The sequence below is a fragment of the Pseudophryne corroboree genome, chromosome 4, assembly GCF_028390025.1.
Source record: "Pseudophryne corroboree isolate aPseCor3 chromosome 4, aPseCor3.hap2, whole genome shotgun sequence".
Taxonomy (NCBI): domain Eukaryota; kingdom Metazoa; phylum Chordata; class Amphibia; order Anura; family Myobatrachidae; genus Pseudophryne; species Pseudophryne corroboree.
The window spans coordinates 17,239,766-17,263,968 of NC_086447.1; the positions used below are offsets into that span (position 1 = coordinate 17,239,766).

A 24,203-nucleotide genomic window follows, 5' to 3' on the forward strand; every position below is an offset into this window, starting at 1 on the left:
TTTCACATTAAACAGATTCCCACTTGAGAAAGCAGCAAGGATGCAGGGAGGTTTATGTTTCCTGGTGTCAACCTGTATTATTTCAGTGGATATTGTAATGAGGATGCATCTTGCTGCCTTTCCAATGAAGCAAGTTTTAATCAGTAATAGGTGAAAAACCATTCCTACAAAGGTGTTAATCAGAGACTTGGCTTTGTGGACACTTTTCAGAGAGCAAATGTGTTAACATAAAAATAAAGCCATAAAATGGAGAGCTGATTAATCACTCAATTGGATTTCTCTGCCTGCATAATTTTTTTTCTCTGCAACCCCATGCTAAATTGTGCTTCCTGTTTTTTATAAAATGACTTAATCAAATCTGACTCTGATTGCATCAGAGAAGGCCAGGCACCCTACATTATAAGAGGTGGTTTGAAATTTTGACTTGTCTACTTAAAGATCACCAAAATTTGATCACAAGGTCAATTACGTCCCTGGGTGGGATTGAACCACCAACCTTTTGGTTAACAGCCAAACGTGCTAACCAATAGCACCACAGAGACCACTTGCAAAAGCATGTACTGACAAAGGCTAAAAAGCATTCATCTAGAAAGTTTCCTAGAAAAAGGTTAAAAAGGCAATAATCTGGAGAGTTTTGCAAGATTTTTCTTCCATTGACCAACGAAGAAACACATTGGTACTTTCACATGATGAGTGAGTACTTCAGGATCTCTGACACTAACATGAGCAGCAGAGTGGCGCAGCGGAAGCGTGCTGGGCCCATAACCCAGAGGTCGATGGATCGAAACCATCCTCTGCTATGTGCATTTATTTTTTTGTTAATTAAATTCTTCCAAAACTGGGATTGATATTTGGACTCTTTTATTTTTACTTAAAGTACAATAACTTTTAACATTTTAATTTGTTTTAATAGTATATTGACAGCATTGTTTTCTTTCAGAAATCCACTTAATTTTCTTTACCCTATTACTGAAATGGTAATTGACAAAAACAAGCTACATTGTTACCAGAAGAGCAATGCAAAATGTACAATTGATATTTCAAAATCATCTTTCCAGCTTCAATTTCAATGATGCATTGGAGCAATGATTTTGTGAGAAACATCTTCACCCTTAAATAAAGATTTTCTTAACTTCTTACCTGTGTGCTGATTAGATATCACCTGGTTTTCACATTAAACAGATTCCCACTTGAGAAAGCAGCAAGGATGCAGTGAGGTTTATGTTTCCTGGTGTCAACCTGTATTATTTCAGTGGACATTGTAATGAGGATGCATCTTGCTGCCTTTCCAATGAAGCAAGTTTTAATCAGTAATAGGTGAAAAACCATTCCTACAAAGGTGTTAATCAGAGACTTGGCTTTGTGGACACTTTTCAGAGAGCAAATGTGTTAGCATAAAAATAAAGCCATAAAATGGAGAGCTGATTAATCACTCAATTGGATTTCTCTGCCTGCATAATTTTTTTTCTCTGCAACCCCATGCTAAATTGTGCTTCCTGTTTTTTATAAAATGACTTCATCAAATCTGACTCTGATTGCATCAGAGAAGGCCAGGTACCCTACACTATAAGAGGTGGTTTGAAATTTTGACTTGTCTACTTAAAGATCACCAAAATTTGATCACACGGTCAGTTACGTCCCTGGGTGGGATTGAATCACCAACCTTTCGGTTAACAGCCTAATGCGCTAACTGATTGCGCCACAGAGACAGCTTGCAAAAGCATGTACTGACAAAGGCTAAAAAGCATTCATCTAGAAAGTTTCCTAGAAAAAGGTTAAAAAGGCAATAATCTGGAGAGTTTTGCAAGATTTTTCTTCCATTGACCAACGAAGAAACACATTGGTACTTTCACATGATGAGTGAGTACTTCAGGATCTCTTACACTTACATGAGCAGCAGAGTGGCGCAGCGGAAGCGTGCTGGGCCAATAACCCAGAGGTCGGTGGATCGAAACCATCCTCTGCTATGTGCACTTATTTTTTTGTTAATTAAATTCATCCAAAACTGGGATTGATATTTGGACTCTTTTATTTTTACTTAAAGTACAATAACTTTTAACATTTTAATTTGTTTTAATAGTATATTGACAGCATTGTTTTCTTTCAGAAATCCACTTAATTTTCTTTACCCTATTACTGAAATGGTAATTGACAAAAACAAGCTACATTGTCACCAGAAGAGCAATGCAAAATGTACAATTGATATTTCAAAATCATCTTTCCAGCTTGAATTTCAATGATGCATTGGGGCAACGATTTTGTGAGAAACATCTTCACCCTTAAATAAAGATTTTCTTAACTTCTTACCTGTGTGCTGATTAGATATCACCTGGTTTTCACATTAAACAGATTCCCACTTGAGAAAGCAGCAGGGATGCAGTGAGGTTTATGTTTCCTGGTGTCAACCTGTATTATTTCAGTGGACATTGTAATGAGGATGCATCTTGCTGCCTTTCCAATGAAGCAAGTTTTAATCAGTAATAGGTGAAAAACCATTCCTACAAAGGTGTTAATCAGAGACTTGGCTTTGTGGACACTTTTCAGAGAGCAAATGTGTTAGCATAAAAATAAAGCCATAAAATGGAGAGCTGATTAATCACTCAATTGGATTTCTCTGCCTGCATAATTTTTTTCTCTGCAACCCAATGCTAAATTGTGCTTCCTGTTTTTTATAAAATGACTTAATCAAATCTGACTCTGATTGCATCAGAGAAGGCCAGGTACCCTACACTATAATACGTGGTTTGAAATTTTGACTTGTCTACTTAAAGATCACCAAAACTTGATCACACGGTCAATAACATCCCTGGGTGGGATAGAACCACTAACCTTTAGGTTAACAGCCAAATGCGCTTACCGATTGCGCCACAGAGACAGCTTGCAAAAGCATGTACTGACAAAGGCTAAAAAGCATTCATCTAGAAAGTTTCCTAGAAAAAGGTTAAAAAGGCAATAATCTGGAGAGTTTTGCAAGATTTTTCTTCCATTGACCAACGAAGAAACACATTGGTACTTTCACATGATGAGTGAGTACTTCAGGATCTCTGACACTAACATGAGCAGCAGAGTGGCGCAGCGGAAGCGTGCTGGGCCCATAACCCTGAGGTCGATGGCTTGAAACCATCCTCTGCTATGTGCACTTATTTTTTTGTTAATTAAATTCTTCCAAAACTGGGATTGATATTTTGACTCTTTTATTTTTACTTAAAGTACAATAACTTTTAACATTTTAATTTGTTTTAATAGTATATTGACAGCATTGTTTTCTTTCAGAAATCCACTTAATTTTCTTTACCCTATTACTGAAATGGTAATTGACAAAAACAAGCTACATTGTCACCAGAAGAGCAATGCAAAATGTACAATTGATATTTCAAAATCATCTTTCCAGCTTGAATTTCAATGATGCATTGGGGCAACGATTTTGTGAGAAACATCTTCACACTTAAAGAAAGATTTTCTTAACTTCTTACCTGTGTGCTGATTAGATATCACCTGGTTTTCACATTAAACAGATTCCCACTTGAGAAAGCAGCAAGGATGCAGTGAGGTTTATGTTTCCTGGTGTCAACCTGTATTATTTCAGTGGACATTGTAATGAGGATGCATCTTGCTGCCTTTCCAATGAAGCAAGTTTTAATCAGTAATAGGTGAAAAACCATTCCTACAAAGGTGTTAATCAGAGACTTGGCTTTGTGGACACTTTTCAGAGAGCAAATGTGTTAGCATAAAAATAAAGCCATAAAATGGAGAGCTGATTAATCACTCAATTGGATTTCTCTGCCTGCATAATTTTTTTTCTCTGCAACCCCATGCTAAATTGTGCTTCCTGTTTTTTATAAAATGACTTAATCAAATCTGACTCTGGTTGCATCAGAGAAGGCCAGATACCCTACACTATAAGAGGTGGTTTGAAATTTTGACTTGTCTACTTAAAGATCACCAAAATTTGATCACACGGTCAATAACATTCCTGGGTGGGATTGAACCACCAACCTTTAGGTTAACAGCCGAACGCGCTAACAGATTGCACCACAGAGACAGCTTGCAAAAGCTTGTACTGACAAAGGCTAAAAAGCATTCATCTAGAAAGTTTCCTAGAAAAAGGTTAAAAAGGCAATAATCTGGAGAGTTTTGCAAGATTTTTCTTCCATTGATCAATGAAGAAACACATTGGTACTTTCACATGATGAAGGAGTACTTCAGGATCTCTTAAACTTACATGAGCAGCAGAGTGGCGCAGCGGAAGCGTGCTGGGCCCATAACCCAGAGGTCGATGGATCGAAACCATCCTCTGCTATGTGCACTTATTTTTTTGTTAATTAAATTCTTCCAAAACTGGGATTGATATTTTGACTCTTTTATTTTTACCTAAAGTACAGTAACTTTTAACATTTTAATTTGTTTTAATAGTATATTGACAGCATTGTTTTCTTTCAGAAATCCACTTAATTTTCTTTACCCTATTACTGAAATGGTAATTGACAAAAACAAGCTACATTGTCACCAGAAGAGCAATGCAAAATGTACAATTGATATTTCAAAATCATCTTTCCAGCTTGAATTTCAATGATGCATTGGGGCAACGATTTTGTGAGAAACATCTTCACCCTTAAAGAAAGATTTTCTTAACTTCTTACCTGTGTGCTGATTAGATATCACCTGGTTTTCACATTAAACAGATTCCCACTTGAGAAAGCAGCAAGGATGCAGTTAGGTTTATGTTTCCTGGTGTCAACCTGTATTATTTCAGTGGACATTGTAATGAGGATGCATCTTGCTGCCTTTCCAATGAAGCAAGTTTTAATCAGTAATAGGTGAAAAACCATTCCTACAAAGGTGTTAATCAGAGACTTGGCTTTGTGGACACTTTTCAGAGAGCAAATGTGTTAGCATAAAAATAAAGCCATAAAATGGAGAGCTGATTAATCACTCAATTGGATTTCTCTGCCTGCATAATTTTTTTCTCTGCAACCCCATGCTAAATTGTGCTTCCTGTTTTTTATAAAATGACTTCATCAAATCTGACTCTGATTGCATCAGAGAAGGCCAGGTACCCTACACTATAAGAGGTGGTTTGAAATTTTGACTTGTCTACTTAAAGATCACCAAAATTTGATCACACGGTCAATAACATTCCTGGGTGGGATTGAACCACCAACCTTTAGGTTAACAGCCGAATGCGCTTACCGATTGCGCCACAGAGACAGCTTGCAAAAGCATGTACTGACAAACGCTAAAAAGCATTCATCTAGAAAGTTTCCTAGAAAAAGGTTAAAAAGGCAATAATCTGGAGAGTTTTGCAAGATTTTTCTTCCATTGACCAACTAAGAAACACATTGGTACTTTCACATGATGAGTGAGATACTTCAGGATCTCTGACACTTACATGAGCAGCAGAGTGGCGCAGCGGAAGCGTGCTGGGCCCATAACCCAGAGGTCGATGGATCGAAACCATCCTCTGCTATGTGCACTTATTTTTTTGTTAATTAAATTCTTCCAAAACTGGGATTGATATTTTGACTCTTTTATTTTTACTTAAAGTACAATAACTTTTAACATTTTAATTTGTTTTAATAGTATATTGACAGCATTGTTTTCTTTCAGTAATCCACTTAATTTTCTTTACCCTATTACTGAAATGGTAATTGACAAAAACAAGCTACATTGTCACCAGAAGAGCAATGCAAAATGTACAATTGATATTTCAAAATCATCTTTCCAGCTTGAATTTCAATGATGCATTGGGGCAACGATTTTGTGAGAAACATCTTCACCCTTAAAGAAAGATTTTCTTAACTTCTTACCTGTGTGCTGATTAGATATCACCTGGTTTTCACATTAAACAGATTCCCACTTGAGAAAGCAGCAAGGATGCAGTGAGGTTTATGTTTCCTGGTGTCAACCTGTATTATTTCAGTGGACATTGTAATGAGGATGCATCTTGCTGCCTTTCCAATGAAGCAAGTTTTAATCAGTAATAGGTGAAAAACCATTCCTACAAAGGTGTTAATCAGAGACTTGGCTTTGTGGACACTTTTCATAGAGCAAATGTGTTAGCATAAAAATAAAGCCATAAAATGGAGAGCTGATTAATCACTCAATTGGATTTCTCTGCCTGCATAATTTTTTTTCTCTGCAACCCCATGCTAAATTGTGCTTCCTGTTTTTTATAAAATGACTTAATCAAATCTGACTCTGGTTGCATCAGAGAAGGCCAGATACCCTACACTATAAGAGGTGGTTTGAAATTTTGACTTGTCTACTTAAAGATCACCAAAATTTGATCACACGGTCAATAACATTCCTGGGTGGGATTGAACCACCAACCTTTAGGTTAACAGCCGAACGCGCTATCAGATTGCACCACAGAGACAGCTTGCAAAAGCTTGTACTGACAAAGGCTAAAAAGCATTCATCTAGAAAGTTTCCTAGAAAAAGGTTAAAAAGGCAATAATCTGGAGAGTTTTGCAAGATTTTTCTTCCATTGACCAATGAAGAAACACATTGGTACTTTCACATGATGAAGGAGTACTTCAGGATCTCTTAAACTTACATGAGCAGCAGAGTGGCGCAGCGGAAGCGTGCTGGGCCCATAACCCAGAGGTCGATGGATCGAAACCATCCTCTGCTATGTGCACTTATTTTTTTGTTAATTAAATTCTTCCAAAACTGGGATTGATATTTTGACTCTTTTATTTTTACCTAAAGTACAGTAACTTTTTTTTTTGAAATTCTTTATTTATACGTGGTCAGATACATAAAGAGGGCATTCTAGGAATACAAGGGACAGATGGCCAACATAGCCAGTGTCCAAAATGGACCACAATTTTTCAAATGAGTAACATGGTTAGTTGGTGTGGGAAAAACAGTCAAGTTCAAACATGGGGATCAGGGGGGGGGGGGAGGAGAAGAGAAACAGGGGGGGGGAATAACCACATTTGTAACCGTACATAATATAAGTCTTAAGAGCAGCAAGATCATAACAGGGGGGGGGGGAACGGAGGAGAGACGAAGACAGAGAGGGTAATAGGGGGAAGAGATAATTGAGAAGGTTAAGAGATGAGATGAGGAGGAATATCAGGGGGAGAAGGGAGTGGGTGCCCATGGGTCTACGGGAGGGGCGGGAGCGGGTGGAGGGAGCCAGCTAACCACGTTCAGCGGTGAGCCAGGGAGCCCAGACCTGCTCGAAGACGTGGCCCCGGTCGTGGAGGTAATAGGTTATCTTTTCCATTGAGGCGATGTGCCAGATTTTAGCTTTGAGGGATAGTAGGGAGGGTGGTAAGGGGTTCTTCCAGTTGAGGGCGATCAGTGATTTAGCTGCGGCCAGAATGTGTGAGGTTAGCTTTTGGGAGAATTTATTGAGGTGTGGGGAGGGGAGACACAGTAAGGAGACCCAAGGGTCCTTCATTACAGGGGGTTCTAGAAGTGAGTTGAGGAGGGAGTGGACCAGATCCCAGAAGGGGACGATAACCGGGCAGGTCCACCATATGTGGAGCATAGTACCTCTATCCCCACAGTTCCTCCAGCAGGCTGAAGAGGAGGACGGGAAAAATTTGTTAAGACGGTCGGGGGTATAGTACCAGCGGTAATAAACTTTGTAGGCCGTTTCCTTAAAGGCGGTGGCAATAGAGCTTTTAGCAATGCCTAGTCTCATGTCCTCCCAATCCTGAGTTTCAGGTGGGGGCCCGAGGTCCCGTTCCCATGCAACTTCATGGGGCCGGGATAGGGGCAGGGAAAAATCCAGTAGGAGAGAGTAAAGTTGGGAGATTATGCCTTTGGAGGAATGAGAGTTGACACATAGGGATTCAAAGGGAGTAAGGGCACGGAGTAAGGCGGTGGAAGGGAGGGAAGTTAAAAAGTGGCGTATTTGTAAGAATTGAAAGGGATTGAGTGGTTGTGAGGGGATTTTCTGCTGGAGGTCCGGGAGGGACAGCCATTGGCCTCGGTCGGCAAAGTCAATTGGGAATTTAAGGCCTAGGGTTATCCACGTCCGGGATCTCGTAGCTGAGAGTCCGGAGGGAAACATGGGGTTCTGCCAGATGGGGGTTAAGGGTGAGGGTGTGGTGGTGAGACCCCACTTCAGAGAGAGGGTGTCCCAGGTTTTGAGGTTGAATTTGATAGTGGGAAGGAGTTTAGAGGTTGGGGGTCGAGAGGCGGAGGGGAGTCCCCATAGGGGGGTCAGATCTGGGATGCCAATGAAGGCTGCTTCGATGTCCAGCCAGGAAACCGATCCTGGAGGAGCGTAGGAAGTGACAATGTGGGATAAGTGGGAGGCGAGGTAGTATAATTTGACATCGGGAAGTCCTCTGCCTCCCATGGAGGTTGCTCTTTTCAGAGTGTTGGCAGCAATGCGGGGAGGTCTGTGGTTCCAAATAAAGCGTATAAGGGCTCGTTGGATATTGCGGAGGAAGGGAGCCGGGACCGCCACAGGGAGAGTCTGGAAAAGGTAGAGCCATTTGGGGATTATGGTCATTTTAACTGCTATGATCCTGCCCAGCCACGAGATGAAGAGACTGTTCCAAGAGGTCAGGTCGGCTAGTGTGTTGGTAAGAAGGGGTGGGAAGTTTTCCCGGAAGAGGGAGTCGTAGCGCGGGGTTAGGTATATCCCTAGGTATTTTATCTTTGTGGGGTGCCATTTGAGTTTAAAATTGGTGCGAAGGGACTCAGCCTGGTGTTGGGGGATATGTAGCATCATGGCCTCAGATTTGGAGTAGTTGATCTTGTAGCCCGAAATAAGGCTATAGGCTTGTAGAACCGAAAATAGGTTTGGGAGTGAAATAAGGGGCTGAGTGAGGGAGAGTAGGGTGTCATCTGCGAAGAGGGAGATTTTGGGATCTGTGGGGCCTACCTTTATTCCGTGTATATCCGGATGTGCTCTAATTTGGGAGGCAAGGGGTTCTATAATAAGGGCAAATATTAGGGGGGAGAGGGGGCAGCCCTGACGTGTGCCATTGGAAATGCTAAGTGGGGCGGATGGGGTACCATTGATAAGGACGGTGGCAGAGGGGGTGGAATATAATGCTAGGATGCTAGTGAGGAAGCCACCGGACAGGCCATAGGCCTCCAAGGTGGGTTTCAAGAAGTCCCAGGAGATCCGGTCAAATGCTTTTTCGGCATCTAAGGAAAGCATGATAGTGGGGCATCTCCTGGAGTTAGAGATATGTATAAGGTCAATGGCACGTCTGGTGTTGTCTCTTGCCTGGCGGCCCGGGATAAAGCCTACTTGGTCGTAGTGGACAAGGGAAGGGAGGTATGGGTTAAGACGGTTGGCCAGGATCTTAGCAAAGATTTTCAAGTCTAGGTTCAGGAGAGATATGGGGCGATAGCTTGCGCAATTAAGGGGGTCCTTGCCTTCCTTGGGGATCACCACAATTCTAGCCTCTAGCATCTCAGGGGGAAAAGGGTCGCCTTGGACAATCCCATTGAAGAGAGAGTGTAGGTGGGGGGAGAGAAGGGCAGAGAATTTCTTGTAGTAGAGAGCGGTGAACCCATCTGGGCCCGGAGATTTGCCTATTTTTTGCATGAGTATAGTCTGGGTGATTTCTTCCACCGTAATCTCACCGTTGAGAAGGTCCAAGGCGTCCGGGGGTAGTCTGGGTAGTTTAGAAGCAGAGAGAAAGTGGGAGATAAGGTCGGATCGAGGTTGGGGGGAAGAGCCCGGTGGAGGGGGCGGAAGGTTGTATAGGTCGGTGTAGTAGGATTGGAAGGCGGCTCTAATGGCTGTGGGATCCTGAATGATTTGTTTGAGAGAGTTTCTGATAGTGACAATGTTGGTTTTGGCTCTTGTGGAGCGGAGTCGGGCCGCCAGGATCTTGTCCGCCTTGTCACCCTTCTCATAAAAAGACTGGCGAAGCCACTTAAGACGCTTGGCCACCCGTGTAGTAAGAAGAAGATCGAGTTCCGCTTTAATGGTGCGAAGTTCGGACAAGACCGCCTGGTCGGGAGACGCCTTGTGTTGGGTCTCAAGTGCATGGAGTTTAATGGAGAGCCTGTTGTATTGGGAAAGGGATTGCTTTTTAGCTTTTGAGGCTAGGCTGATAAGGTGTCCTCGAAGGACAGCCTTGTGCGCCAACCAGAGGGTGGGTCTAGAAATATCGGGGGAGTCATTTAAGGTGAAATAATCAGAGATTTTGTCTTGAAGATGGGACTTTGTCTCAGGGTTGTGTAGGAGGGAGTCATTGAGGCGCCATGTCATGGGGCGAGGACGGGAAGCCAAGCCTGCCAGGTCGCAGGAGATGGGAGCGTGGTCGGACCAGATTAGTGGGTGGATATGGGCATCACGGAGGTTGATAGCAAGATCATGACTGAGCAGGACCATATCAATGCGGGAGTAGGAGTTATGAGGGGCAGAGTAGAAGGTATAGTCGCGGGCAGAGGGGTCTTTTATCCTCCAAGAGTCGTAGAGGAGTTGGGATCGCATGAGTCGGAGGAGGGATCTAGAGCGAAGGGAGTCCGACGGGGAAGGAGTAGGGGAAGATGTAGAGCGGTCTAGCTGTGGATTGAGAACGGAGTTGAAGTCACCTGCAAGTATAAGGTCGCCCTGTCGGACTCGAGTGAGGAGATTATCTAGCCTTGTAAAGAACCGTTCCTGTCGCTGGTTAGGGGCGTAAACGTTAACCAGGGTGCATGTATTATTGTTGAGTTTACCCACTAGGACAAGGAATCGGCCGTCTTTGTCAGCATGAGAGTCTAGGAGTTCAAAAGACAGGTGGCGGGCAATTAAGATTGCTACTCCACGTTTTTTGGCTAGGTGATCGCAGGCATGAAAGGAAACGGGGAATGGTTTACATTGCAGGGTAGGGTGAGATTCGTGCACGAAGTGAGTTTCCTGTAGGAAAATCAGATCGCCTCTATGGTGTTTAAGGGAAGCAAAGAGCTTGCCTCTCTTTTGAGGGCTGTTCAAGCCCTTCACATTATGAGAGAGTACCCGGAGACCCATGGGCAGGCAGCAGTGAGGTAGGCAGATTTGAAAGGGCGAGAGTGATTGGAGGTGGAGAAGGGGGAGGGGGAGACAGATCGAAGATATATGAAATGAGAGAGAGTGTGGTCAGAGGAGGGGTGGAAGGGAAAGAGGACCGGAGGGGGTGGGGGGGTGGTTGGTCGTCTGGCGGAGGAGGCCAGGACCGGTAAAGCTGACAAGGGGAGGGAATACTAGGCGTTGGGGGAGCACCTAGGTCAGCGGTAGGGCCCGGGGCCCTGTGGGGGCGCGGCATGGGGCCCTGATCGCGAATCACGAGCCGCTCGGGAAAAGATAGGAGGCAAGCCTCCCCTGGGGGTACCTGAGGGAGAAAGCTGGAGAGAGGACAGGTAGAGAAGATAGCTGGAGCGCCCGCCCCAAGGGGCGGAGAATAGGAGGGGGGGGAGGAGGGGGGAGAGTGGGTCAAGTATCTGCATGGAAACATATCAGGAGAGTAACTTTTGAGTATGTAAGCAGTTAGACATTTAAACTTCCAAACAACATAACATTTCAATAGAGGATAACAACAGTGCTATTGTGAAGCAACCAAGGGATCAGGAAGTAGCGTCACGAAGAGCCTAAGGTAATGTAGCACTTCAGGTGGGGGGGGGTACGACCAGAAGTGATCGTCCCAATTCAATGTGGGGTGCTGTAGCGTAGAGAGGTGAGAGTTCTCAGGGCACTGGGGGTGGAGCCTGGGGGGCCCAGGAGGACGGCACCGTGAACCACTCAGAACGAGGAGACCGAAGCGAATCCCGCCGTGTCCGTGGTGGGAGGGATGGAGAATGGACATCTTGGTCAGGAGCGGGGATGCCCAGTTTAGAGAGGAGTGTTTGGGCCTCAGATTGGTCTCTAGCTGTGAGGAGCTTCCCTTGGTGCCACACTAGGATCCGGAAAGGGAAACCCCAGCGGTACTTCACGTTGTGACGGGAGAGCAGGGAAGTGATGGGTTTGAAGTCCCTGCGTTTAGCTAAGGTTAGCGGGGATAAGTCCTGAAAAATCTGGAGTGGGGTGTTTTGGAAAGTCACAGATCCCAGCCGTCGGGCCTCCCTCATAACGGCCTCCTTCGCAGTGAAATAGTGCATTCGGAGAATGACATCTCTGGGCTGAGAAGAGTCCTGGGAGCGCGGTCGCAAGGCCCGGTGTGCTCGGTCCAGGAGGAGATGTTCCTCAGGGGTGTCGGGCGACTGGTATGCGAAAAGACGTTTAAGGTAGAGTTCAAGATGAGACGCCTCGACCTCCTCAGGGATACCCCGAATCCTCATATTATTTCTCCTTGCTCTATTGTCTTGGTCTTCGTTCTCCTCCCGGAGGTGGGCAACATCCTGACGGAGTTGATGCAGCTCGGTCTCTGCTGTTTGTTGGAACGTTACCACCTCTTCGACTCTTCTTTCGAGTTGGTCCGTTCTGGAGCCGATATCGGCTATATCGGATTTCAGGGAGTGTAGAGCTTGCACTGAGGACTTAATGTCCCGCATCTCCTTAAGGAGGGAGAGGAAGTCCTTGCGGGTGAGGGGTGTGAGATCGTCATCTTCGGCCTCCGATTCGGAGGGGCCCCGAGAGGGGCCGGGATTGTCGGGCCTGTTCGTGGCTGGGGTGCCTTTTTTGGTCAGAAATGGTGTGAGATCGGACCCCTGGGATTTTTTGTTACCCCTGGTCATTTTGAGGGCGTAGGGGGGTAGGTGGAAAGCAGGGTGAGGAGTGGGGGTGGCGTTCCAGCTGTGAGGCTCAGGGCCAGGGAAGGTGACTCGGGGGCTTTAAGGGGACATTACGGTGTGGACATCAGCCGGGCCCGGCAGATGGAGCCCGCTCCGGGAGGCCCGCGGGAGGAGAGGGAGGGCACCCCGGCCCGGACCGGAGGGTGAGGATCCGAAGTCGCAGGAGAGGGGGTCCCGGAGACTATCTCCACCGCTCGGGGACCACAGGGACGTGTCCCGGGCACGGACCAGCCGGCGATCGGGGCAGCCCCGCGGCGGGGACCCGGCGGGGGAGAGGACCGCGGGCCGATGTGTAAGCGATTCCCAGGCGGGTTCCCGTGGAGGCCTCAGTGGGGTTTAGGTGGATGGAGGCAGAAGGGACCGCGGTCCCGGAGACTCACCAGACGGCCGCCGCTGGAGCGGGTTGCAGAGAGCCGGAGGTTGAGGGTGGTCCGAGCCGGCACCTCTCGAAGGAGCGTGTATGGGCTTCCAGGTGAGTAGCAGGAGTGGGGGAGATCCCCTCAGCCTCAGTTTGATTAAGGTCGCAGGAGGGGGGGGGGATGGAGCTGCGTCCAACCACTCGAGCGTGGCTGGGCCGTCGGCCGTCTGCGGGTGCTGTGGGGTATGGTGCAGGATGAGGGACTGCAGCGGGGAGCAAGGGTCTGTGAAAGCGGCTCACCTCTGCACAGACGGGCTCTCCAGGCCGCAGGTCCTCCGCTTCTCCGCCCGGGTCCCGAGGTCCAAGATGGCCGCCGCCGTCAGGGCTCCGTGCCTCTCGCAGCCGCGTCCGCCCGGATTCTTCCCCCCTCCGCAGCACCGCCGATCTCCGGTGCCAGGTAAGGGAGGTCCGAGTGTTTAAAGCAGGGATGGGGGTCCCGTGAGGGCACTCCGGGGGCTCCAAGGGCGGACGCCCTCCGCGACGGGTATCGCCGGAAATCGAGGCCCCGGCTTCAGGTGGGTGCGTAGGCCGCAGTCCGCAGAAGCCAGTATACCGGCTTCCCGACTCCGCAGCACAGGTCCACCGGTGTGAGGGGGTCCCGGAGGGGTAGTAGATGGTTTGGTAGGTTGAAAAAGTGGTCTGGGGAGGGAAACAGAGGGATAATTTCCTCAGGGAGTAGAGAGCTCCCTGTTTGTGCAGCCACTCTAATCGGCCTCCAGGCCACGCCCCCCAGTACAGTAACTTTTAACATTTTAATTTGTTTTAATAGTATATTGACAGCATTGTTTTCTTTCAGAAATCCACTTAATTTTCTTTACCCTATTACTGAAATGGTAATTGACAAAAACAAGCTACATTGTCACCAGAAGAGCAATGCAAAATGTACAATTGATATTTCAAAATCATCTTTCCAGCTTGAATTTCAATGATGCATTGGGGCAACGATTTTGTGAGAAACATCTTCACCCTTAAAGAAAGATTTTCTTAACTTCTTACCTGTGTGCTGATTAGATATCACCTGGTTTTCACATTAAACAGATTCCCACTTGAGAAAGCAGCAAGGATGCAGTTAGGTTTATGTTTCCTGGTGTCAACCTGTATTATTTCAGTGGACATTGTAATGAGGATGCATCTTGCTGCCTTTCCAATGAAGCAAGTTTTAATCAGTAATAGGTGAAAAACCATTCCTACAAAGGTGTTAATCAGAGACTTGGCTTTGTGGACACTTTTCAGAGAGCAAATGTGTTAGCATAAAAATAAAGCCATAAAATGGAGAGCTGATTAATCACTCAATTGGATTTCTCTGCCTGCATAATTTTTTTCTCTGCAACCCCATGCTAAATTGTGCTTCCTGTTTTTTATAAAATGACTTCATCAAATCTGACTCTGATTGCATCAGAGAAGGCCAGGTACCCTACACTATAAGAGGTGGTTTGAAATTTTGACTTGTCTACTTAAAGATCACCAAAATTTGATCACACGGTCAATAACATTCCTGGGTGGGATTGAACCACCAACCTTTAGGTTAACAGCCGAATGCGCTTACCGATTGCGCCACAGAGACAGCTTGCAAAAGCATGTACTGACAAAGGCTAAAAAGCATTCATCTAGAAAGTTTCCTAGAAAAAGGTTAAAAAGGCAATAATCTGGAGAGTTTTGCAAGATTTTTCTTCCATTGACCAACTAAGAAACACATTGGTACTTTCACATGATGAGTGAGATACTTCAGGATCTCTGACACTTACATGAGCAGCAGAGTGGCGCAGCGGAAGCGTGCTGGGCCCATAACCCAGAGGTCGATGGATCGAAACCATCCTCTGCTATGTGCACTTATTTTTTTGTTAATTAAATTCTTCCAAAACTGGGATTGATATTTTGACTCTTTTATTTTTACTTAAAGTACAATAACTTTTAACATTTTAATTTGTTTTAATAGTATATTGACAGCATTGTTTTCTTTCAGTAATCCACTTAATTTTCTTTACCCTATTACTGAAATGGTAATTGACAAAAACAAGCTACATTGTCACCAGAAGAGCAATGCAAAATGTACAATTGATATTTCAAAATCATCTTTCCAGCTTGAATTTCAATGATGCATTGGGGCAACAATTTTGTGAGAAACATCTTCACACTTAAAGAAAGATTTTCTTAACTTCTTACCTGTGTACTGATTAGATATCACCTGGTTTTCACATTAAACAAATTCCCACTTGAGAAAGCAGCAAGGATGCAGTGAGGTTTATGTTTCCTGGTGTCAACCTGTATTATTTCAGTGGACATTGTAATGAGGATGCATCTTGCTGCCTTTCCAATGAAGCAAGTTTTAATCAGTAATAGGTGAAAAACCATTCCTACAAAGGTGTTAATCAGAGACTTGGCTTTGTGGACACTTTTCAGAGAGCAAATGTGTTAGCATAAAAATAAAGCCATAAAATGGAGAGCTGATTAATCACTCAATTGGATTTCTCTGCCTGCATAATTTTTTTTCTCTGCAACCCCATGCTAAATTGTGCTTCCTGTTTTTTATAAAATGACTTAATCAAATCTGACTCTGATTGCATCAGAGAAGGCCAGGTACCCTACACTATAAGAGGTGGTTTGAAATTTTGACTTGTCTACTTAAAGATCACCAAAATTTGATCACAAGGTCAGTTACTTCCCTGGGTAGGATTGAACCACCAACCTTTCGGTTAACAGGAGAATGCGCTAACCGATTGCGCCACAGAGACAGCTTGCAAAAGCATGTACTGACAAAGGCTAAAAAGCATTCATCTAGAAAGTTTCCTAGAAAAAGATTAAAAAGGCAATAATCTGGAGAGTTTTGCAAGATTTTTCTTCCATTGACCAACGAAGAAACACATTGGAACTTTCACATGATGAGTGAGTACTTCAGGATCTCTGACACTAACATGAGCAGCAGAGTGGCGCAGCGGAAGCGTGCTGGGCCCATAACCCAGAGGTTGATGGATCGAAACCATCCTCTGCTATGTGCACTTATTTTTTGGTTAATTAAATTCTTCCAAAACTGGGATTGATATTTTGACTCTTTTATTTTTACTTAAAGTACAATAACTTTTAACATTTTAATTTGTTTTAATAGTATATTGACAGCATTGTTTTCTTTCAGAAATCCACTTAATTTTCTTTACCCTATTACTGAAATGGTAATTGACAAAAACAAGCTATATTGTCACCAGAAGAGCAATGCAAAATGTACAATTGATATTTCAAAATCATCTTTCCAGCTTGAATTTCAATGATGCATTGGGGCAACGATTTTGTGAGAAACATCTTCACCCTTAAAGAAAGATTTTCTTAACTTCTTACCTGTGTGCTGATTAGATATCACCTGGTTTTCACATTAAACAGATTCCCACTTGAGAAAGCAGCAAGGATGCAGTGAGGTTTATGTTTCCTGGTGTCAACCTGTATTATTTCAGTGGACATTGTAATGAGGATGCATCTTGCTGCCTTTCCAATGAAGCAAGTTTTAATCAGTAATAGGTGAAAAACCATTCCTACAAAGGTGTTAATCAGAGACTTGACTTTGTGGACACTTTTCAGAGAGCAAATGTGTTAGCATAAAAATAAAGCCATAAAATGGAGAGCTGATTAATCACTCAATTGGATTTCTCTGCCTGCATAATTTTTTTTCTCTGCAACCCCATGCTAAATTGTGCTTCCTGTTTTTTATAAAATGACTTAATCAAATCTGACTCTGATTGCATCAGAGAAGGCCAGATACCCTACACTATAAGAGGTGGTTTGAAATTTTGACTTGTCTACTTAAAGATCACCAAAATTTGATCACACGGTCAATTACGTCCCTGGGTGGGATTAAACCACCAACCTTTCGGTTAACAGCCGAACGCGCTCACAGATTGCACCACAGAGACAGCTTGCAAAAGCTTGTACTGACAAAGGCTAAAAAGCATTCATCTAGAAAGTTTCCTAGAAAAAGGTTAAAAAGGCAATAATCTGGAGAGTTTTGCAAGATTTTTCTTCCATTGACCAATGAAGAAACACATTGGTACTTTCACATGATGAAGGAGTACTTCAGGATCTCTTACTATTACATGACCAGCAGAGGGGCGCAGCGGAAGCGTGCTGGGCCCATAACCCAGAGGTCGATGAATCGAAACCATCCTCTGCTATGTGCACTTATTTTTTTGTTAATTAAATTCTTCCAAAACTGGGATTGATATTTTGACTCTTTTATTTTTACCTAAAGTACAATAACTTTTAACATTTTAATTTGTTTTAATAGTATATTGACAGCATTGTTTTCTTTCAGAAATCCACTTAATTTTCTTTACCCTATTACTGAAATGGTAATTGACAAAAACAAGCTACATTGTCACCAGAAGAGCAATGCAAAATGTACAATTGATATTTCAAAATCATCTTTCCAGCTTGAATTTCAATGATGCATTGGGGCAACGATTTTGTGAGAAACATCTTCACCCTTAAATAAAGATTTTCTTAACTTCTTACCTGTGTGCTGATTAGATATCACCTGGTTTTCACATTAAACAGATTCCCACTTGAGAAAGCAGCAAGGATGCAGTGAGGTTTATGTTTCCTGGTGTCAACCTGTATTATTTCAGTGGACATTGTAATGAGGATGCATCTTGCTGCCTTTCCAATGAAGCAAGTTTTAATCAGTAATAGGTGAAAAACCATTCCTACAAAGGTGTTAATCAGAGACTTGGCTTTGTGGACACTTTTCAGAGAGCAAATGTGTTAGCATAAAAATAAAGCCATAAAATGGAGAGATGATTAATCACTCAATTGGATTTCTCTGCCTGCATAATTTTTTTTCTCTGCAACCCCATGCTAAATTGTGCTTCCTGTTTTTTATAAAATGACTTAATCAAATCTGACTGCATCAGAGAAGGCCAGGTACCCTACACTATAAGAGGTGGTTTGAAATTTTGACTTGTCTACTTAAAGATCACCAAAATTTGATCACAAGGTCAGTTACTTCCCTGGGTAGGATTGAACCACCAACCTTTCGGTTAACAGGAGAATGCGCTAACCGATTGCGCCACAGAGACAGCTTGCAAAAGCATGTACTGACAAAGGCTAAAAAGCATTCATCTAGAAAGTTTCCTAGAAAAAGATTAAAAAGGCAATAATCTGGAGAGTTTTGCAAGATTTTTCTTCCATTGACCAACGAAGAAACACATTGGAACTTTCACATGATGAGTGAGTACTTCAGGATCTCTGACACTAACATGAGCAGCAGAGTGGCGCAGCGGAAGCGTGCTGGGCCCATAACCCAGAGGTTGATGGATCGAAACCATCCTCTGCTATGTGCACTTATTTTTTGGTTAATTAAATTCTTCCAAAACTGGGATTGATATTTTGACTCTTTTATTTTTACTTAAAGTACAATAACTTTTAACATTTTAATTTGTTTTAATAGTATATTGACAGCATTGTTTTCTTTCAGAAATCCACTTAATTTTCTTTACCCTATTACTGAAATGGTAATTGACAAAAACAAGCTATATTGTCACCAGAAGAGCAATGCAAAATGTACAATTGATATTTCAAAATCATCTTTCCAGCTTGAATTTCAATGATGCATTGGGGCAACGATTTTGTGAGAAACATCTTCACCCTTAAAGAAAGATTTTCTTAACTTCTTACCTGTGTGCTGATTAGATATCACCTGGTTTTCACATTAAACAGATTCCCACTTGAGAAAGCAGCAAGGATGCAGTGAGGTTTATGTTTCCTGGTGTCAACCTGTATTATTTCAGTGGACATTGTAATGAGGATGCATCTTGCTGCCTTTCCAATGAAGCAAGTTTTAATCAGTAATAGGTGAAAAACCATTCCTACAAAGGTGTTAATCAGAGACTTGACTTTGTGGACACTTTTCAGAGAGCAAATGTGTTAGCATAAAAATAAAGCCATAAAATGGAGAGCTGATTAATCACTCAATTGGATTTCTCTGCCTGCATAATTTTTTTTCTCTGCAACCCCATGCTAAATTGTGCTTCCTGTTTTTTATAAAATGACTTAATCAAATCTGACTCTGATTGCATCAGAGAAGGCCAGATACCCTACACTATAAGAGGTGGTTTGAAATTTTGACTTGTCTACTTAAAGATCACCAAAATTTGATCACACGGTCAATTACGTCCCTGGGTGGGATTAAACCACCAACCTTTCGGTTAACAGCCGAACGCGCTCACAGATTGCACCACAGAGACAGCTTGCAAAAGCTTGTACTGACAAAGGCTAAAAAGCATTCATCTAGAAAGTTTCCTAGAAAAAGGTTAAAAAGGCAATAATCTGGAGAGTTTTGCAAGATTTTTCTTCCATTGACCAATGAAGAAACACATTGGTACTTTCACATGATGAAGGAGTACTTCAGGATCTCTTACTATTACATGACCAGCAGAGGGGCGCAGCGGAAGCGTGCTGGGCCCATAACCCAGAGGTCGATGAATCGAAACCATCCTCTGCTATGTGCACTTATTTTTTTGTTAATTAAATTCTTCCAAAACTGGGATTGATATTTTGACTCTTTTATTTTTACCTAAAGTACAATAACTTTTAACATTTTAATTTGTTTTAATAGTATATTGACAGCATTGTTTTCTTTCAGAAATCCACTTAATTTTCTTTACCCTATTACTGAAATGGTAATTGACAAAAACAAGCTACATTGTCACCAGAAGAGCAATGCAAAATGTACAATTGATATTTCAAAATCATCTTTCCAGCTTGAATTTCAATGATGCATTGGGGCAACGATTTTGTGAGAAACATCTTCACCCTTAAATAAAGATTTTCTTAACTTCTTACCTGTGTGCTGATTAGATATCACCTGGTTTTCACATTAAACAGATTCCCACTTGAGAAAGCAGCAAGGATGCAGTGAGGTTTATGTTTCCTGGTGTCAACCTGTATTATTTCAGTGGACATTGTAATGAGGATGCATCTTGCTGCCTTTCCAATGAAGCAAGTTTTAATCAGTAATAGGTGAAAAACCATTCCTACAAAGGTGTTAATCAGAGACTTGGCTTTGTGGACACTTTTCAGAGAGCAAATGTGTTAGCATAAAAATAAAGCCATAAAATGGAGAGATGATTAATCACTCAATTGGATTTCTCTGCCTGCATAATTTTTTTTCTCTGCAACCCCATGCTAAATTGTGCTTCCTGTTTTTTATAAAATGACTTAATCAAATCTGACTGCATCAGAGAAGGCCAGGTACCCTACACTATAAGAGGTGGTTTGAAATTTTGACTTGTCTACTTAAAGATCACCAAAACTTGATCACACGGTCAATAACATCCCTGGGTGGGATAGAACCACCAACCTTTAGGTTAACAGCCGAATGCGCTTACCGATTGCGCAACAGAGACAGCTTGCAAAAGCATGTACTGACAAAGGCTAAAAAGCATTCATCTAGAAAGTTTCCTAGAAAAAGGTTAAAAAGGCAATAATCTGGAGAGTTTTGCAAGATTTTTCTTCCATTGACCAACGAAGAAACACATTGGTACTTTCACATGATGAGTGAGTACTTCAGGATCTCTGACACTAACATGAGCAGCAGAGTGGCGCAGCGGAAGCGTGCTGGGCCCATAACCCAGAGGTCAATGGATCGAAACCATCCTCTGCTATGTGCACTTATTTTTTTGTTAATTAAATTCTTCCAAAACTGGGATTGATATTTTGACTCTTTTATTTTTACTTAAAGTACAATAACTTTTAACATTTTAATTTGTTTTAATAGTATATTGACAGCATTGTTTTCTTTCAGAAATCCACTTAATTTTCTTTACCCTATTACTGAAATGGTAATTGACAAAAACAAGCTACATTGTCACCAGAAGAGCAATGCAAAATGTACAATTGATATTTCAAAATCATCTTTCCAGATTGAATTTCAATGATGCATTGGGGCAACGATTTTGTGAGAAACATCTTCACCCTTAAAGAAAGATTTTCTTAACTTCTTACCTGTGTGCTGATTAGATATCACCTGGTTTTCACATTAAACAGATTTCCACTTGAGAAAGCAGCAAGGATGCAGTGAGGTTTATGTTTCCTGGTGTCAACCTGTATTATTTCAGTGGACATTGTAATGAGGATGCATCTTGCTGCCTTTCCAATGAAGCAAGTTTTAATCAGTAATAGGTGAAAAACCATTCCTACAAAGGTGTTAATCAGAGACTTGGCTTTGTGGACACTTTTCAGAGAGCAAATGTGTTAGCATAAAAATAAAGCCATAAAATGGAGAGCTGATTAATCACTCAATTGGATTTCTCTGCCTGCATAATTTTTTTTCTCTGCAACCCCATGCTAAATTGTGCTTCCTGTTTTTTATAAAATGACTTCATCAAATCTGACTCTGATTGCATCAGAGAAGGCCAGATACCCTACACCAGTGTTTCCCAACCACGGTCCTCAAGGCACACTAACAGTCCTGGTATTAGTGATATCCAGGCTTGAACACAGGTGACTTAATTAGTAGCTCAGTTATTTTGATTTAACCATCTGTGCTGAAGCCTGGATATCACTAAAACCTGCACTGTTGGTGTGCCTTGAGGACCGCGGTTGGGAATGCCTGCCCTACACTATAAGAGGTGGTTTGAAATTTTGACTTGTCTACTTAAAGATCACCAAAATTTGATCACACGGTCAATAACATTCCTGGGTGGGATTGAACCACCAAACTTTAGGTTAACAGCTGAATGCGCTTACCGATTGCGCCACAGAGACAGCTTGCAAAAGCATGTACTGACAAAGGCTAAAAAGCATTCATCTAGAAAGTTTCCTAGAAAAAGGTTAAAAAGGCAATAATCTGGAGAGTTTTGCAAGATTTTTCTTCCATTGACCAATGAAGAAACACATTGGTACTTTCACATGATGAAGGAGTACTTCAGGATCTCTTAAACTTACATGAGCAGCAGAGTGGCGCAGCGGAAGCGTGCTGGGCCCATAACCCAGAGGTCGATGGATCGAAACCATCCTCTGCTATGTGCACTTATTTTTTTGTTAATTAAATTCTTCCAAAACTGGGATTGATATTTTGACTCTTTTATTTTTACCTAAAGTACAGTAACTTTTAACATTTTAATTTGTTTTAATAGTATATTGACAGCATTGTTTTCTTTCAGAAATCCACTTAATTTTCTTTACCCTATTACTGAAATGGTAATTGACAAAAACAAGCTACATTGTCACCAGAAGAGCAATGCAAAATGTACAATTGATATTTCAAAATCATCTTTCCAGCTTGAATTTCAATGATGCATTGGGGCAACGATTTTGTGAGAAACATCTTCACCCTTAAAGAAAGATTTTCTTAACTTCTTACCTGTGTGCTGATTAGATATCACCTGGTTTTCACATTAAACAGATTCCCACTAGAGAAAGCAGCAAGGATGCAGTTAGGTTTATGTTTCCTGGTGTCAACCTGTATTATTTCAGTGGACATTGTAATGAGGATGCATCTTGCTGCCTTTCCAATGAAGCAAGTTTTAATCAGTAATAGGTGAAAAACCATTCCTACAAAGGTGTTAATCAGAGACTTGGCTTTGTGGACACTTTTCAGAGAGCAAATGTGTTAGCATAAAAATAAAGCCATAAAATGGAGAGCTGATTAATCACTCAATTGGATTTCTCTGCCTGCATAATTTTTTTCTCTGCAACCCCATGCTAAATTGTGCTTCCTGTTTTTTATAAAATGACTTCATCAAATCTGACTCTGATTGCATCAGAGAAGGCCAGGTACCCTACACTATAAGAGGTGGTTTGAAATTTTGACTTGTCTACTTAAAGATCACCAAAATTTGATCACACGGTCAATAACATTCCGGGGTGGGATTGAACCACCAACCTTTAGGTTAACAGCCGAATGCGCTTACCGATTGCGCCACAGAGACAGCTTGCAAAAGCATGTACTGACAAAGGCTAAAAAGCATTCATCTAGAAAGTTTCCTAGAAAAAGGTTAAAAAGGCAATAATCTGGAGAGTTTTGCAAGATTTTTCTTCCATTGACCAACTAAGAAACACATTGGTACTTTCACATGATGAGTGAGATACTTCAGGATCTCTGACACTTACATGAGCAGCAGAGTGGCGCAGCGGAAGCGTGCTGGGCCCATAACCCAGAGGTCGATGGATCGAAACCATCCTCTGCTATGTGCACTTATTTTTTTGTTAATTAAATTCTTCCAAAACTGGGATTGATATTTTGACTCTTTTATTTTTACCTAAAGTACAGTAACTTTTAACATTTTAATTTGTTTTAATAGTATATTGACAGCATTGTTTTCTTTCAGAAATCCACTTAATTTTCTTTACCCTATTACTGAAATGGTAATTGACAAAAACAAGCTACATTGTCACCAGAAGAGCAATGCAAAATGTACAATTGATATTTCAAAATCATCTTTCCAGCTTGAATTTCAATGATGCATTGGGGCAACGATTTTGTGAGAAACATCTTCACACTTAAAGAAAGATTTTCTTAACTTCTTACCTGTGTGCTGATTAGATATCACCTGGTTTTCACATTAAACAGATTCCCACTTGAGAAAGCAGCAAGGATGCAGTGAGGTTTATGTTTCCTGGTGTCAACCTGTATTATTTCAGTGGACATTGTAATGAGGATGCATCTTGCTGCCTTTCCAATGAAGCAAGTTTTAATCAGTAATAGGTGAAAAACCATTCCTACAAAGGTGTTAATCAGAGACTTGGCTTTGTGGACACTTTTCAGAGAGCAAATGTGTTAGCATAAAAATAAAGCCATAAAATGGAGAGCTGATTAATCACTCAATTGGATTTCTCTGCCTGCATAATTTTTTTTCTCTGCAACCCCATGCTAAATTGTGCTTCCTGTTTTTTATAAAATGACTTAATCAAATCTGACTCTGATTGCATCAGAGAAGGCCAGGTACCCTACACTATAAGAGGTGGTTTGAAATTTTGACTTGTCTACTTAAAGATCACCAAAATTTGATCACAAGGTCAGTTACTTCCCTGGGTAGGATTGAACCACCAACCTTTCGGTTAACAGGAGAATGCGCTAACCGATTTCGCCACAGAGACAGCTTGCAAAAGCATGTACTGACAA

At 42.3% G+C, this 24,203-nt stretch overlaps 11 non-coding genes across 11 annotated transcripts; 10 read left to right on the plus strand and 1 right to left on the minus strand.

Moving 5' to 3' along the window:
• Positions 1–468: 468 nt before the first annotated feature.
• TRNAN-GUU (transfer RNA asparagine (anticodon GUU)) lies at positions 469–542 on the minus strand. Its single transcript has one exon. It is a non-coding gene; the product is annotated as a tRNA-Asn (tRNA).
• A 186-nt stretch (positions 543–728) lies between these two features.
• On the plus strand, positions 729–800 carry TRNAM-CAU (transfer RNA methionine (anticodon CAU)). The gene has a single exon. It is a non-coding gene; the product is annotated as a tRNA-Met (tRNA).
• A 1,095-nt stretch (positions 801–1,895) lies between these two features.
• On the plus strand, positions 1,896–1,967 carry TRNAI-AAU (transfer RNA isoleucine (anticodon AAU)). Its single transcript has one exon. It is a non-coding gene; the product is annotated as a tRNA-Ile (tRNA).
• A 2,261-nt stretch (positions 1,968–4,228) lies between these two features.
• On the plus strand, positions 4,229–4,300 carry TRNAM-CAU (transfer RNA methionine (anticodon CAU)). Its single transcript has one exon. It is a non-coding gene; the product is annotated as a tRNA-Met (tRNA).
• Positions 4,301–5,395: 1,095 nt separating this feature from the next.
• Positions 5,396–5,467, plus strand: TRNAM-CAU (transfer RNA methionine (anticodon CAU)). Its single transcript has one exon. It is a non-coding gene; the product is annotated as a tRNA-Met (tRNA).
• Positions 5,468–6,562: 1,095 nt separating this feature from the next.
• TRNAM-CAU (transfer RNA methionine (anticodon CAU)) lies at positions 6,563–6,634 on the plus strand. The gene has a single exon. It is a non-coding gene; the product is annotated as a tRNA-Met (tRNA).
• An 8,213-nt stretch (positions 6,635–14,847) lies between these two features.
• On the plus strand, positions 14,848–14,919 carry TRNAM-CAU (transfer RNA methionine (anticodon CAU)). The gene has a single exon. It is a non-coding gene; the product is annotated as a tRNA-Met (tRNA).
• Positions 14,920–16,014: 1,095 nt separating this feature from the next.
• Positions 16,015–16,086, plus strand: TRNAM-CAU (transfer RNA methionine (anticodon CAU)). Its single transcript has one exon. It is a non-coding gene; the product is annotated as a tRNA-Met (tRNA).
• A 2,256-nt stretch (positions 16,087–18,342) lies between these two features.
• Positions 18,343–18,414, plus strand: TRNAM-CAU (transfer RNA methionine (anticodon CAU)). Its single transcript has one exon. It is a non-coding gene; the product is annotated as a tRNA-Met (tRNA).
• A 3,616-nt stretch (positions 18,415–22,030) lies between these two features.
• TRNAM-CAU (transfer RNA methionine (anticodon CAU)) lies at positions 22,031–22,102 on the plus strand. The gene has a single exon. It is a non-coding gene; the product is annotated as a tRNA-Met (tRNA).
• A 1,095-nt stretch (positions 22,103–23,197) lies between these two features.
• TRNAM-CAU (transfer RNA methionine (anticodon CAU)) lies at positions 23,198–23,269 on the plus strand. The gene has a single exon. It is a non-coding gene; the product is annotated as a tRNA-Met (tRNA).
• The last annotated feature ends 934 nt before the right edge of the window (positions 23,270–24,203 follow it).